This window comes from Pseudorasbora parva, chromosome 2 (assembly GCF_024679245.1).
Source record: "Pseudorasbora parva isolate DD20220531a chromosome 2, ASM2467924v1, whole genome shotgun sequence".
Classification (NCBI taxonomy): Eukaryota; Metazoa; Chordata; class Actinopteri; order Cypriniformes; family Gobionidae; genus Pseudorasbora; species Pseudorasbora parva.
In genome coordinates this window covers 2039445-2053341 of record NC_090173.1, presented here as the reverse complement: position 1 = coordinate 2053341, position 13897 = coordinate 2039445, and the positions used below count along the sequence as shown (strand labels likewise).

The 13897-nt window shown below is 40.6% G+C and overlaps 1 long non-coding RNA gene across 1 annotated transcript; it reads left to right on the top strand.

The window, feature by feature from the left end:
• The first annotated feature begins 10977 nt into the window (after nucleotides 1-10977).
• On the top strand, nucleotides 10978-12529 carry LOC137090535 (uncharacterized). The gene is made up of 3 exons (XR_010907886.1): nucleotides 10978-11116; nucleotides 11193-11303; nucleotides 11388-12529. It is a non-coding gene; the product is annotated as an uncharacterized lncRNA (long non-coding RNA).
• The last annotated feature ends 1368 nt before the right edge of the window (nucleotides 12530-13897 follow it).

Sequence of the window (13897 nt, the reverse complement as noted above, 5' to 3'; positions counted from 1 at the left end):
TTATGGCAGTATTCCACTTCTGACGCTCCTGAAGTCCAAGAAGGTACTCCTTCACCCAGCGCTTCCAGAACAAATCTGACATATACTGCACTTGTTTCCAATGGCGACGACCGTAAACATCCACCTTCTCGAACAATCCTGGTGGCAACAACGGCTGCGATTTAAGCAGAAGTAAATGGTTCGGGGTTAATGCCTCCAAGTCTTGAGGATCAGTTGATGCTTTCGTTATTGGACGGCTGTTAACCTCTTAACCCTCGCCCTGTGCTGAGAAATAAATAAAAAAATGACATACCCCAAATAAAAATGTCTGCAGCTCTTAAACCCTATGGTCTATATCCATAAATGTGGTCTTATTTTAAACTAGACACTTTAAATTATGTTACCCAAAAGTCATAATAACTCAAATAGTATAGGGACAGATTAAAACAAGGGGAAATATGCATGTAAGTGACTCACGTTTTTATTTTTTTATTATTCCCTTATGGAAAAAAATATTAGATTTTAATTTTTATGCCTTGAAAATAACCTAAATATAAAACTGAATGTCTGATCATGCTTTGATTAAAATTTGAGGACGATTCTCTCAAAAATGTAGCTTCTGTAAGCTTTTATGTCAAAAAAGACTGGGCGTCCTTTCAATAAAGTCCAATTATATTAGAACATTTGTGTAATAGTAAAGAGTAGTTTTTATTCAAATAAATCTGCAATAAACTGCTAATTATAATGCATTTGCAGTCCCTGATAACTAAAACAACTATTTACAGAATTTACAAGTGTAAAAAAAACTCATTTAGTTGATAAAAACAGTCTCTTATTTAGTCTGCGCGTTGTGTGTAAGTGTGTGCGCTCACACTGGCAGGCGCTGGATACGATGAATGAAAACTGTGGAGACGACGCTAAGTAACAGCTAAGTAAGCATGAGGTATTCACCAATGCTTCTTACGACATCTCTTACAGAAACTACGCAAAATATTGTCTTTTGATTCGTTACTACATCCATCAATCAAATCTATGCTGGCTATGCATTGGCTAGGCATTGACTTATCCAACGAAGGACCGGCGAGTTTGACTGACAGATGTATCACCCAGTGACGCGCTCCCTTTCTATTTATGTGTCCTAGTCAGCTTTTGATTGAAGGAGAGAGACCTGGGAGGGTTTAATATAACCGGAACAGTCCACAGTACAGGGGAGATTGTCAAAATAAGGCTTACAATCGCTATTTCATTGAAAATGGACATGATTGATTACTCTTAACACAAAACGCTTATGCAAACAACGGAGGATTTTTAGTTTTTTCCCCTTATTTTTTCGTTGTTTTGGATTAAAAGTGGGATGCATTTTGAAGAGTGGACTCTTACACAGACATGTATGCTGTTGTTTCGTGGATTCGTCCGATCTGATCTGAACGTCAGGAGATGAAAGATGAGTACCGCGTTCATTATGCTAATGTTTAAATAGCCACTGCTTTAGCATTTAATTTAACCCTTTCCTCTCTGGTGTATTTATTGCAAAAACGAGTTCAGAACATGAATCTTGAGTGTTTTAGCTTTCAAATGATGCATAGTTTGTGATAGTTGATTGAACAGTTTGTATAAAACAAAAGTAATTATAAGTAGAGACACGCCCACTTGCGTCAGACGCCCCGCCCACGATCCGGTGCGGATTAAGAAGTTAACAATCGATTCGGCCTCACAAAACACTGTCACCAAGCTCTCTTCATCCAGGGTCTGAGTTTTCAAAATGGAATTTAGTACTTTACGGACTGACCGAATTAATCTCTCCCAAGCACCTCCATGGTGTGACGCTGCTGGGGGATTAAAAACCCATTTCACATTCTTTCGTAACAGCATATCATTTACAAGGTTCTGCTTCAGATTCTCAATGGCTTCCCTCAATTCACACTCGGCGCCCACAAAGTTAGTACCATTATCTGAGCGGATTTCCAGGCCTTGACCTGGTCTCGCCACAAACCTTCTAAAACTGTTGATGAAGGAGTCCGTTTTCAAAGATAAAAGAACTTCAAGGTGAATGGCTCGTATCGCCAAACAGGTAAAAATGAGCCCATACCTCTTGACCATGGCTCTCCCATGTTTAACCTCAAACGGTCCGAAACAATCCAAACCAACTCGACTAAAAGAAGGCTCATCAGGAGTTATTCTGTTGTGAGGAAGGTCAGCCATTTTCTGACGTCCAGGTGAAGCAGACAACCTACGGCAGATGACACACCTAGCCAAAACCTTTCTGATGGCAGCACAGGCACCAGGAATCCAATACTTTTGGCGCAGATGAGAAAGCATATGGTTTCGTCCACCATGACCTGTTTCTTCATGTACATGACGGAGAACAAGACTGGAAACATGTTGATCTTTAGCCAGTATAACCGGATGTTTTGCTTCGACTGGCATAGCTGCTCTACTAAGACGTCCTCCGACCATAACAAGACCACCATCCAGGATCGGGTTAAGCTTGTAGAGGTGACTTGTCCTCCTTACACACTCTCCTTTCTTCAAGTTAGCCAGCTCTTCCGGAAACATTATTTTTTGACAAAAACTGATAATATCTGATTCTGCTGCAACCATATCCTCCATAGACAGAACACCCTTTGGTACTCTTGGAGGTCCATTTGCATCTCTTTCCGCCACAACTTGTCCATCCTGCTAGCCACCACCGCAGCAGTCAGCTCCATACGGGGAATCGTGACAAGTTTAAGGGGAGCTACTCGTGCCTTTCCCATTACAAATGCAGTGTGTGTTTGCCCACTATCATGATGGATCAACAGATAAGTCACTGTTCCAAATCCTTCCTCACTCGCATCCGCAAAGTGGTGAAGATGAGCAGAAACAAGATTACCACAGTCCACAGGTTTTAAACACCTACTGACCTTCCAATTTTCAAGATAACAAAGGTCTTCCAGCAAGCCATCCAAGCTTCAACGACAGAAGAGGGCAAAGGATCGTCCCATCCCAAACGTCTCCTGCAAAGGTCTTGGAGGATTTTCTTGGCAGACAAAACAACAGGTGCCAAAAACCCAAGAGGGTCGTAAATTGAACCAATCACTGACAACATTCCTCTTCTTGTGAAAGGGTGGTTTCTGAGGGTGATTTTGAACTTAAACAAATCAGATTGAACACACCACTATACCCCCAAGACACACTCTACAGGCAAAGCGTCGCAATCCAAATCCAGATCTTTCAACTCTTTGGCTCGTTCCTCCTGAGGAATAGTAGAGAGGACGATGCGTCGATTACTGGTCCATTTAGTGAGCTTAAAGCCGCCTTCAGCACACAAAGCCCTAAGCTCTCGACATAGCAACACTGCTTCCTCTTCAGAGCCAACCGATACCAAACAATCGTCAACATAGAAATGGTGCAAGATAGTGTTAACAGCCATGGGACTGAAACGCTTTTGATTATCTTCAGCACACTTCCTCAAGGCAAAACGGGCACAACTAGGAGAGGAAGTAGCACCAAACAGATGTGCCGTCATTCTGTACTCCACTAGCTCCTGACTGCAATCTCCATCGGGCCACCACAGAAATCTCAACAAGTCAGAGTCTTCAGCCGGCACCCTGACCTGATGAAACATGGCCTCAATATCTGCCATGAGCACCACAGGTTCTTTGCGGAATCTTGTGAGGACTCCCACCAACAAGTTTGTGAGATCTGGCCCTTGAAGAAGCTGTGAGTTCAATGACATACCCTGAAATGTGACCCCACAATCAAAAACTACCCACAGTTTTTTCTTTTTAGAATGATATACCCCATGATGGGGTATATACCACACCCTTCCATCACAACGAGCCTGTTGGAACTCTCTCCGCATAGCCATTAGCCAGCATCCCAGAAATGAATGTGATGTAATCGGAGTGAAAAGATGGATCTTTACTCAACCGCCTTTTGAGACTCAATGCACGCAGTTCTGCAACTGTCTTATTGTTTGGCATTTTGAGGTATTTTTGTCTTACCAGCAAACCAATACAATAATGACCATTAACAAGCTTTGTAGACTCTGAGACAGACTCGATGAAGCACTTATCCTCCCTTGACAGACCAGATTGTTCATCCTGTGGATTTTCAGGGAAGTCCACCTTCAGTTGCTTCTCCCAAAGCTCATCAAGCCTCGCCACCGAGATCCGATTGACTGTGATGTCAGGCTGCAAACACTGATTACTAATCTGACAATCTTCTCGAAGCGGGCCATTCACTGTCCAACCCAGGATGGTCTTAATCGCATAAGGGCCCCCATTCACTGCATGAACCACCTCCCACGGCTCCAGGGCTTGAGGAACGTTAGTGCCAATCAGAAGGTCCACATCAGAATCGATCACTGGTATTTTTATGTGTCTCAAATGTTGCCACCTTTGAAGATCTTTTAAGCTGGGAATATTACCTCGATGAATAGGCATACTTCTTTGCGTAAAAATCTCTGGCAGGCCACAAAAGTTGTCTGAATCCAGCCCAGCGACTTCCAAGTCCGACAACTTGTAACTGTCCACCACTTTCTCTTGTCCCAGAGTTCTAAGGAGAATTCCCAGCTTCTTTCCTGTAAGATTGAGACGGTTCATGAGTCGCTCTGTACAAAATGAGGCAGTGCTCCCAGGATCCAAAAACGCATACGTGACCAAGATCTCTTGCCCCCTTTTGGATTTTACCTGAACGGGCAAAATAGAGAGAGTACAGTCCTACTTACCGGCCCCAGTCAAACCACTAGACTGAACAGACACCAGAGCACCTTCCTCAGCCATTTCCAAGACAACAGTCGAACTCTTTTGTTTTGCTTTGAGATAAATATGCAGCAACGTAGGGTGCCTATAATTGCATACTCTGCACATCAGATGTTTTCTGCAGTCTTTACTCATGTGCCCAATGCACAGACATCCAAAGCACATACGGTTCTCCTTCAAAAAAGACATTTTTTCATCTTGTGTCCTTTTATCTAAAAGAAGACAAACATCAAAAGAATGTCCAGCTCCACAGAACAAACAAACCTTCACTGGTGAGTTCTTCTCCCTTCTGTTTCCAGATTCCACCTTCCTTACAACAAGTGCTACAGCTGTGGCAAAACTACTGCCTCTAGCCTTTGAAGTCTGAGATTTTACCATTTTGGATTCCCTTCTTCCTGTTACAGGTGCATCTTGTATATTACCAAAAAGTGGATCACTTGCTAACTTGACTTGCCTCTCAACAAACTCCACAATGTCTGGAAATGCAGCTCTATGGAAAAACTTCTCCTGAATATCGCAGGCCACACTTCTCCATCGATCTCGCAGCTTATACGGCAGCTTTTTCACAATAGTTTGCATATTTGCAGGCACATTCAGGTCACTTACGGCGACTCCCATAGAGTTGCAACATTCCCGCAACAATAGAGCATAGGCCTGTAAAGCTTGGATATCTTCAGCTTTAACCATCGGCCATAAAAGCACCTTATCCATATAAGCAGATGATATTTTGAAAGGATCGCCAAAATGCTCCTGAAGTAGTAACTTAGCCTTAATGTATCCCTGGGATGGAGGCAGATGTTGACAACTTCGGATCAAATCCCTAGGCTGACCTTTCGTATACTGCTCAAGGTAATACAAACAGTCCTCATGACTTTGTGTTCTCCCTTCAATATTATGTTTAAATCCCCTTACAAACGTTTGATACTGCAGCGGATCTCCGTCGAAAACTTGCAGGTCTCACTTATGTGGGGATCTACACAGACAGGCATACAACACAGCTGCATCACATTCACCAAATACCTTCTTCTTCTTCTTCTTTTGGAGTTTATGGCGGTTGGCAAACCAACTTAAATGGTGCATTCCCGCCACCTACTGGATAGGAGTGTGGAGCGCATAATGATTGGAAGTTTGAAACAACAACAAAAAAAAAAAAAAACAAAACAAAAAAAAAAAATTTACAACAATATCCTACATTCTATTGATCAGTCTTGTTTGTTTTAAGAAAATAACTAACTCATGAAATATCCCAGACTTTTTTGATTCATTTCCTAACAGACCCTGCAGAGACAACTGATTAATACCAAGAGATCTTAAGGCTTGTTTTAACTTAAATCTTGCTCCTTCATATGCATCACACTCTATAAGTACATGCTCTACTGACTCTGTTTTACCACATGTATCACAATTTCCATTTTCATGTTTCCCCATTCTATACAAACCCTGATTTAATGCACAATGTCCTAGACGCATTCTTGACATTAACACATCTTCTTTCCTGCTGCCAAACTTTCTTCTTTCTTGCCCTACTTTCTCTTGAATATGATATAAGTGTCTACCTTTTGATCCACTATCCCACTCCTTCTGCCATTTCTCTCTTGTTTTATTTGCAATTAACCCTTTTACTTCTGCTTTACTCAATGTCACCTTAATGTCAATTTGTGCATGCTTCAGAGCCTGTTTAGCCAGATGATCTACCTACTCATTTCCGTCTAAACCCATATGTGATGGTACCCACAAGAAATTTACCATTATTCCAGATTTTCTTATTCTAAATAAACTCTGCATCACTTCAAATATCAAATCTTGTCTTGTTGTTGATCCCACTTATTAGGCTATTTAAAACTGAAATTGAGTCTGTACAAATGACTGTTCTTGCTGGCTGTACTTCTTCTATCCACTGAAGTGCTAGACATATTGCTATTATCTCAGTAGTAAAAACAGATACATGATCTGAAATCCTTTTTTTGATTTTGACTTTAAATTGAGGAATATATACTGCTGATGCTGTTTTTCCAGTTTCAGGATCTTTAGAGCCATCCGTATAAATGGGTAATATGTTATAATATGATTGTTCAATGTATTTCTGCACCGCTATATTTGTTACCATATCTCTTTCTTTATGTTTTTCTTTAAACAGCTGCATGTCAACTATTGGCATAGGGAAAAACCAAGGAGGAATTGCTGAAGTTGCCACAGAAGGAGCAATATTGATGTCACTAATTCCCATATTCTGTGCCTCCTCATTTGCAGTCCATCCAAAGCTTGCTAGCTTTTTGTACTCATTTTCCCAGCATTCCTTCAAAACTTTCTTAACTGGATGACTATCCAAGTGTCCCTTTATATTAATCCAATATCTCATCATTAATTTGAGCCTTCTGATGTCTTGAGGCATTTCTCCCATCTCTACTTGTACTGCTGTTATCGGAGATGATCTTATTGCTCCACAACATATTCGCATAGCTTGTGATTGAATTGCCTCGATCTTTACCAGTTGTGTTTTAGGTGCAGAACTATACACCATACTGCCATAATCTATAACTGCTCTTATCAGTGCACAGTATATTCTTTTAAGAGACTGACGACATGCCCCCCATTCAACTCCTGACAAGCACCTCATTACATTTATCGCTTTTTTCCCTTTGTCTAACATTTTCTGAATATGTACTCCAAAATTCAATTTTGAGTCCATCCACATTCCCAAAAATCTAATTTCTGACACCTGCTCCAAATGCTGACCATACATTTTAATATTCATTTTTGGATTGATTTTCTTTTTAGTGAAACAGATCACCTGTGTTTTTGCTACCGAGAAGCGGAAACCCCATTCATTAGCCCAATTTTCTACTTTTTTAACAGCGTTCTGCATACTCTTCTCCACATGTCCCACATTGCGGCCCCTTTTCCACAGCGCGCCATCATCAGCATACAAAGACCTCCCTATCCCTATATCTATCTGATTAAAAATATCATTAATCATCAAATTAAACAGAATAGGACTGCTAACACTTCCTTGGGGTGTTCCATTTTCTATATGATATATCTGAGACAATTCAGCCCCCACCCGAACTTGTATAGTTCTTTTAAACAAGAAATTCTTTATCCAATTATACATTCTTCCTTTGATTTCCATTCCTTCTAATTTTATTAAAAGTCCCTCTTTCCACATCATGTCGTATGCTTTTTCAACATCAAAAAATACTCCTACCAACACTTCCTTATTTACTTGCGCTTTTCTTATTTCAGCTTCTAAACAGAGCACAGAGTCCATTGTATTTCTCCCTTTCCGGAAACCACTTTGATATGGTGAAAAAAGATTTTTCTTCTCAATGATATACACCAGTCTGCTCATTACCATACGTTCCATTATTTTACAAAGGTTTGAAGTTAATGCAATAGGCCTGTAATTATTTGGTTGAGTATTCTCCTTGCCTGGCTTTGCAATTGGCACTATAATACCATGCTTCCAATCAGCTGGTAACTTCCCTAACTCCCACACCTTATTAAAGAGACTTAAAACTATACTTAATGATGACTCTGATAAATGCTTAACCATCTCATAACAAATATCATCTCTTCCTGGTGAAGTCTGTTTAACGCCTGCCAGTGCTTTCTTCAGCTCATACAGAGAAAACTCTGAATCTAAAATACTTTTCAGATGATCCTTTTTCCTCCAGCAATTGAGGGTTCTTACTCATGATATTTTCCTTATACCTCCTCATTTCATCAGACAAATTTGAACTACTATGCACTTTAGTAAATATTTCTGCTAGAACCTCCGCTTTTTCTCTATCTGATTTTACTAGTTTATCTTTATATACTAATACAGGAATGCTACTATTTCTTTGCTTTCCTCCCATTTTCCTAATCATACCCCAAACTTCATAAATTTCAATGTCTTCCCCAATACTGTTGCAAAACTCCCTCCAATAGTTTTTCTTAGATATCCGGATTACCCTCCTCACTATAGCCTGTGCTTTTTTATAACTAATAAAATCATTATAATTAAATGATCTTCTTACCCTCTTAAGTGCTTTATTCCTATTACTTATTGCCTCACTACACTCCTCATTCCACCATGGAACAGCTTTCTTCCTATTCCCAGCCTTCTTCTTGCCTATTACCTCTATAGCAGTACTTCGGAGGACTTCACAAATCTTATAATTAAACTCCTCTACATTTTCCATATACTTACTAACTTCCAACATTCTATTATTACACAACTCCTTAAATTTATCCCAGTTGGCTGATTTAAATTTCCATCGTGGCATTCTATCCACTGTGGTTTGTTCTATATCTAACCCTATAGTACTTCTAATAGGGAAATGATCACTACCAACCGTACTTTGAGTTAATACTTTCCAATCACATTTTCCAGCTAAACATTCAGAGACTAGAGTTAAATCTAACATTGAGTATTTTCCTTGTGCCAAATCAACTCTAGTATAGCTTCCATCATTAATACACACTAATCCTCCCCAATCTAGCATATCTTCTATGATCAACCCATTATTATCTGTATTTGCACTCCCCCATAATGTGCTATGTGCATTAAAATCACCACACCACACCACTTTTTTACTTCCCTTTCCTCCAAAATTTTCTAGCTTTTCCTTGCTTAACCGGTCACATGGATTGTAAAAGTTAATTATTCTAATACTATGCTCACCTTCCCATATTTCCACCACTACAGCCTCTTGCTCCCCATTTACCTCAACTTTTCTATACCTAATATTTTGTTTAATAAATGTTGCTACCCCACCACCATTTCCTTTACTCCTATCTCTTCTAATTGCAATGTATCCATGAATTACAAAATTTAATTGAGTTTTAAGCCACGTTTCTTGAACACATATAATGTCTGGACTATTTCTTTGATTTGTAATAAATTTTTTGAATTCTTGTCCATTGGCAATTAAACTTCTTGCATTCCATTGCAAAATTGTTAACACCATAATGTACCACCACATGTTTGACTGTTTTCTATCTGACTGTTTGCTGTTGGTGTCTTAAGCCTTTCATTTATCATATCCACTGTAACATCCTCTAACTCCAAATACTTTTCAGCAGCTCTGATGATGATTCTAATTCTCTCTGTCCTGCTTTCAGTTTGGGCAGAACAATTCACCACTTCTGCTATAAATGCTACGAATGACACTTTATCGACAATCTCTTGACTCTCTTTACTTTGTTCTTTCAAAACATTTTTCTGTTGTGATGCAGTTATCCTAGTTTCAACCACTTTGGGTGTTTGTTTTACTTTCTTTATAGCCTCTGCATATGTTATTCCTTCTGCCACTCTGACATTTTGTACTTTCACTGCGTTTTTTCTTACTAAACATCCTCCGTATCCTGCACTGTGCTCTCCTCCACAATTACAGCATTTTGGTTTAATACCTTGCCCACACTTGCCATATTCATGCTCACCTCCACACCGCGCACATCTCTGTTTTCCTTTGCAAACTGCCGCTACGTGACCAAATTTTTGGCATTTGTAACATCTAAGAGGTGGGGGAACGTATGGCCTGACATTGTAACTCACAAAACCTAAATATACTCTCTCAGGTAATTTGTTCTCATCAAAGTTTAACACTACTGATAAGCTGTCTGTCTTTTCATTATTTCTAATGCATTTGAGCCGCCTGACATCTTTTACCGTTGCCCCAGTTATATTTCTTTTGATTTTCTCATCTGAAACATCAGTTGGGATCCCTGTTATCACACCTCTAACCCAATTCCTCTCTTCTGGAATTGTGCATACTACTTTGCATCCGATCAATGATTTTATTCCCAGGGCCGTTTTTTGTTGTCTACAGTCTTTGCAAAACAACATCAATTTGCCATCCCTCAATGTCTTTATACTTTCAATCGTCCCTAATAATTCTTTAAGTGTTTTCGTTAATTTCAAAGGGTTAATGACATTAACAGAATCATTAGCAAACTTCAGCAATACCTTGTATTCCTCTTTCCTCCTTCTAGCCTGGTTAATTCCCCTTTCACTGTCCGTTTCTGATATTTGTCCCCAACTTTTCTTTCTTTTCCGGTTTTCTACCACTTTCCATTCATTACTTGCCTTGCCTCCACTATCCGCATCAACCATTTCATCCTCCATTTCCGGATCACTTCCGGAATCTACACTACCTCCTTCCATCAGGGCTCCAGTCACAATCCAGCTCGGCGCCAACCACCTGTCGCCGCCGAGCACCCTCGTATCTCAGAGAGCGACACTGAACCGATACGGAGACGGATTTCTCACCAAATACCTGGGATCACATGATGTTTTTGGGAGGTCACATGACTAATCAGGAAGTGATAAGTGTTTGCTGGCTGCAAGTCAGACTCTTTTGTGTTGATGCTAGGCACGGTTGTGTGAGTTGGGCTCCCTTTTCATGCAGGTATAATTTGTAATGGTAGAGCTTGTTTAATCACTGCCATTTAATTTTAATACTTATTTATTTCATTTTTTATTAGTGTGATTCTAGAAGCACCTGTCTACTCTCTTCACGGAGGACACAGGCTTCTGAATGAAGGATTAACATTTGTGATCACCCCCAGTGTGACCCGAGCTGCTAGGCTGCACTGGTAAATGCCTCAATATGTATATTTTCCATTGAATGTTTTATACCTGTTTTGGGACATGTTTTAATGCTTTTTTTCTGTCTGTAGCAACGGAACATTCACCTTTTTTGTGCTGTATCAATGTGCTGTTGGGACAGTTGAGCATACTGAGAAGTAGGCCTATATTTTCTAGTTATGTTTGAGTTGGCTATGCTATGTTGTTTAATGAGGTTGGCAACTAACATGCTTGGTTTCTATTGAAAAGGGGACCAGGCCAGCCACTGTTTGTTTTCTTTATTGTACCTTGTTGTTGTTGTTTTTGTTTGATTGTATGTTTGGTTATTCGTGATTTTGCCCTTGGGCCCATCACTCATCTGTCACCTTCATAGTACTATTGTGTATCTTTTCTTTTTGATTAATTGTGGTCAATGATGCGGGTGGTTCTCCTCCTTAACTATTTTTTCTGCGTAGGATATTCCTGTACAAGGCCGGATCATCACTGATGCTTTGCCCCTTCCCGTCGGGGGACCACACTGGGAGAGACACTGTATTGGTGTGTACTTGTAGCTACAGCACGGTGTGATATTTTGTAGTGGCTTCTAAGGATATTACTTGTGTAGTGCTTGCTGTGTTGCATGTTTCGACTGGTGTGGGGTTGCTGTCTCCTGTTTCTGTCTCTCCAGGGGTCTCCGGAGCAGGGGTTTTGCATTGGCTGATCTGACCTTCTTAGACCGAGGAAAACTTCACCAGTCATTTATTGCACTATTTTAAAGATCCATTCTTAACAACCTGTTGCATCTGTTTTTTACCCAAGTGTAATAAATTTTGATACTTTTTCATATATGCCTCATGTTGACTGTCCCTGTGTGGGGAAAAACTGAGTTAGCCACACTTTATTCACTGAAAGATTTGTGGATTCCTCCTGCCCATCATCAGGGGGTGGCGTAGTCAGACTAAAAAGACGGTACTGCTTGGCAGGTACCACATTTTGGCGCAGTCGGCAGGGTTTAAAAAAAAGAAAAAAAAGAAAAGAAATTGAGGCATTGACTTTTATTTTGCTTATATGGTTTTTGTCTGTGTATTTTTTTTTTTGATTGTTAAAATAGAAACAGTGGCTGGCTCTGGACAACAGAGGACTACAATTGGACGCCCAAGACAAACCACGATGGGAAACAGAGGCCAGTGACTACTACTTCTCAACTGAAGTGTTTTTGTTTTTCTTTGGCATTGTTCTATGTTCTCTTCTGTGATAGTGAGGCTGTGAAACTGATAAAATGAGTGAGGTGGAGGAACATGTACCTGAGGAACTCTTAACTCTTCGGGAGGAAGTGCAAAGGTTACGAGTGGCTAATGAACAACTTCAGAGAGGAAGAGGTGCCAGTGCAAGTACCTCTGTTAATGATACTACTGCTGGGGGGATAACCCCTAGTGGTGATTTGGGCTCACCAAATTTTCCTAGTCAACAACCTAGACCTGAACGTTTTGTTTATATTCAGAGAGAAAGGAAGTGTCCCCACTTCTCTGGCTCAAAATCTAAATCCGAAATATTGATTTATGATTGGATAGAAAATATTGAATCATGCGTGAGGGATAGAAATATGAGCGCTAGAGAGAAGGCCCTCTTCCTTTATGACCATTTGGAAGGAGAAGCAAAAGCTGAAATTAGGTTTCGCCCTTTGGCTGAGCGGGAGAATCCGGACACAATCCTAAAAATCTTGAAAGAGGTTTATGGTTCCTCCTCCTCCTTTGTCAGCCTGCAAAGACAATTTTTTGACAGAAAACAGAAAGAAGGGGAGACTTTGAAAGAATTTTCTCACTCTCTGTGGGCTTTAATTGAAGAAATCAAACGTGCTTACCCTAATAGGTTGATAGACCCAGATATATTGGTTAGAGATCAGTTTATGGAGCATGTACGTAATGTTTCATTAAGACGGGAGCTAAAGAGAATTGTGCGACAAAATCCGGCAGTGGCTTTTATAGCACTGCGGTATGAAGCAATTAGATGGATGGAGGAGGGTGAGCGCCCCTCCGTACAAACTCGAGCCGGGCTTTACCATGGTGGGGTGGATCTAAATGTTGAAGGGGCTTGTCATGCAGTCGGGCTGGGGAAAGGATCAGAAGTTTCTGCTCTGCAGGAACAATTAAATCAACAGCAGTTACAAATTAATAAAATCCTTCAGAGTCTGTCTAAGATAGAATCTGTTTTAAACCAGTCTACTTCTCGCCCCCATAACCCCAATTACCAGTTTACCCCCGAAGGTCAACCCATCTGTCTCCGGTGTCATAAGCCTGGGCACGTCCTCCGTCAATGTCGACAGGGACAGAGACCGCGAACAGCCAGTCTACCTAGTGTCCACCCAGAGGAAAATCCTGCAGTTACAGGACAGTCAGGTATGCATCATATTGATCCTAGCACGCTGATGGACAATCCTGCTCCCTCTAATCAGGTCTTGCCCCCATCAAATGAGTCCGTCTCACTTGTAGGTAAATGCCCTGTCATGGAGGTAAAGATGGGAGGTGTTAAAGTAAAGTGTTTACTGGACACTGGATCTATGGTAACGACAATTACAGAGTCTCTTTTTAAGGATGTCTTTCAGCAGTGGGGTGCACCTAGGCTC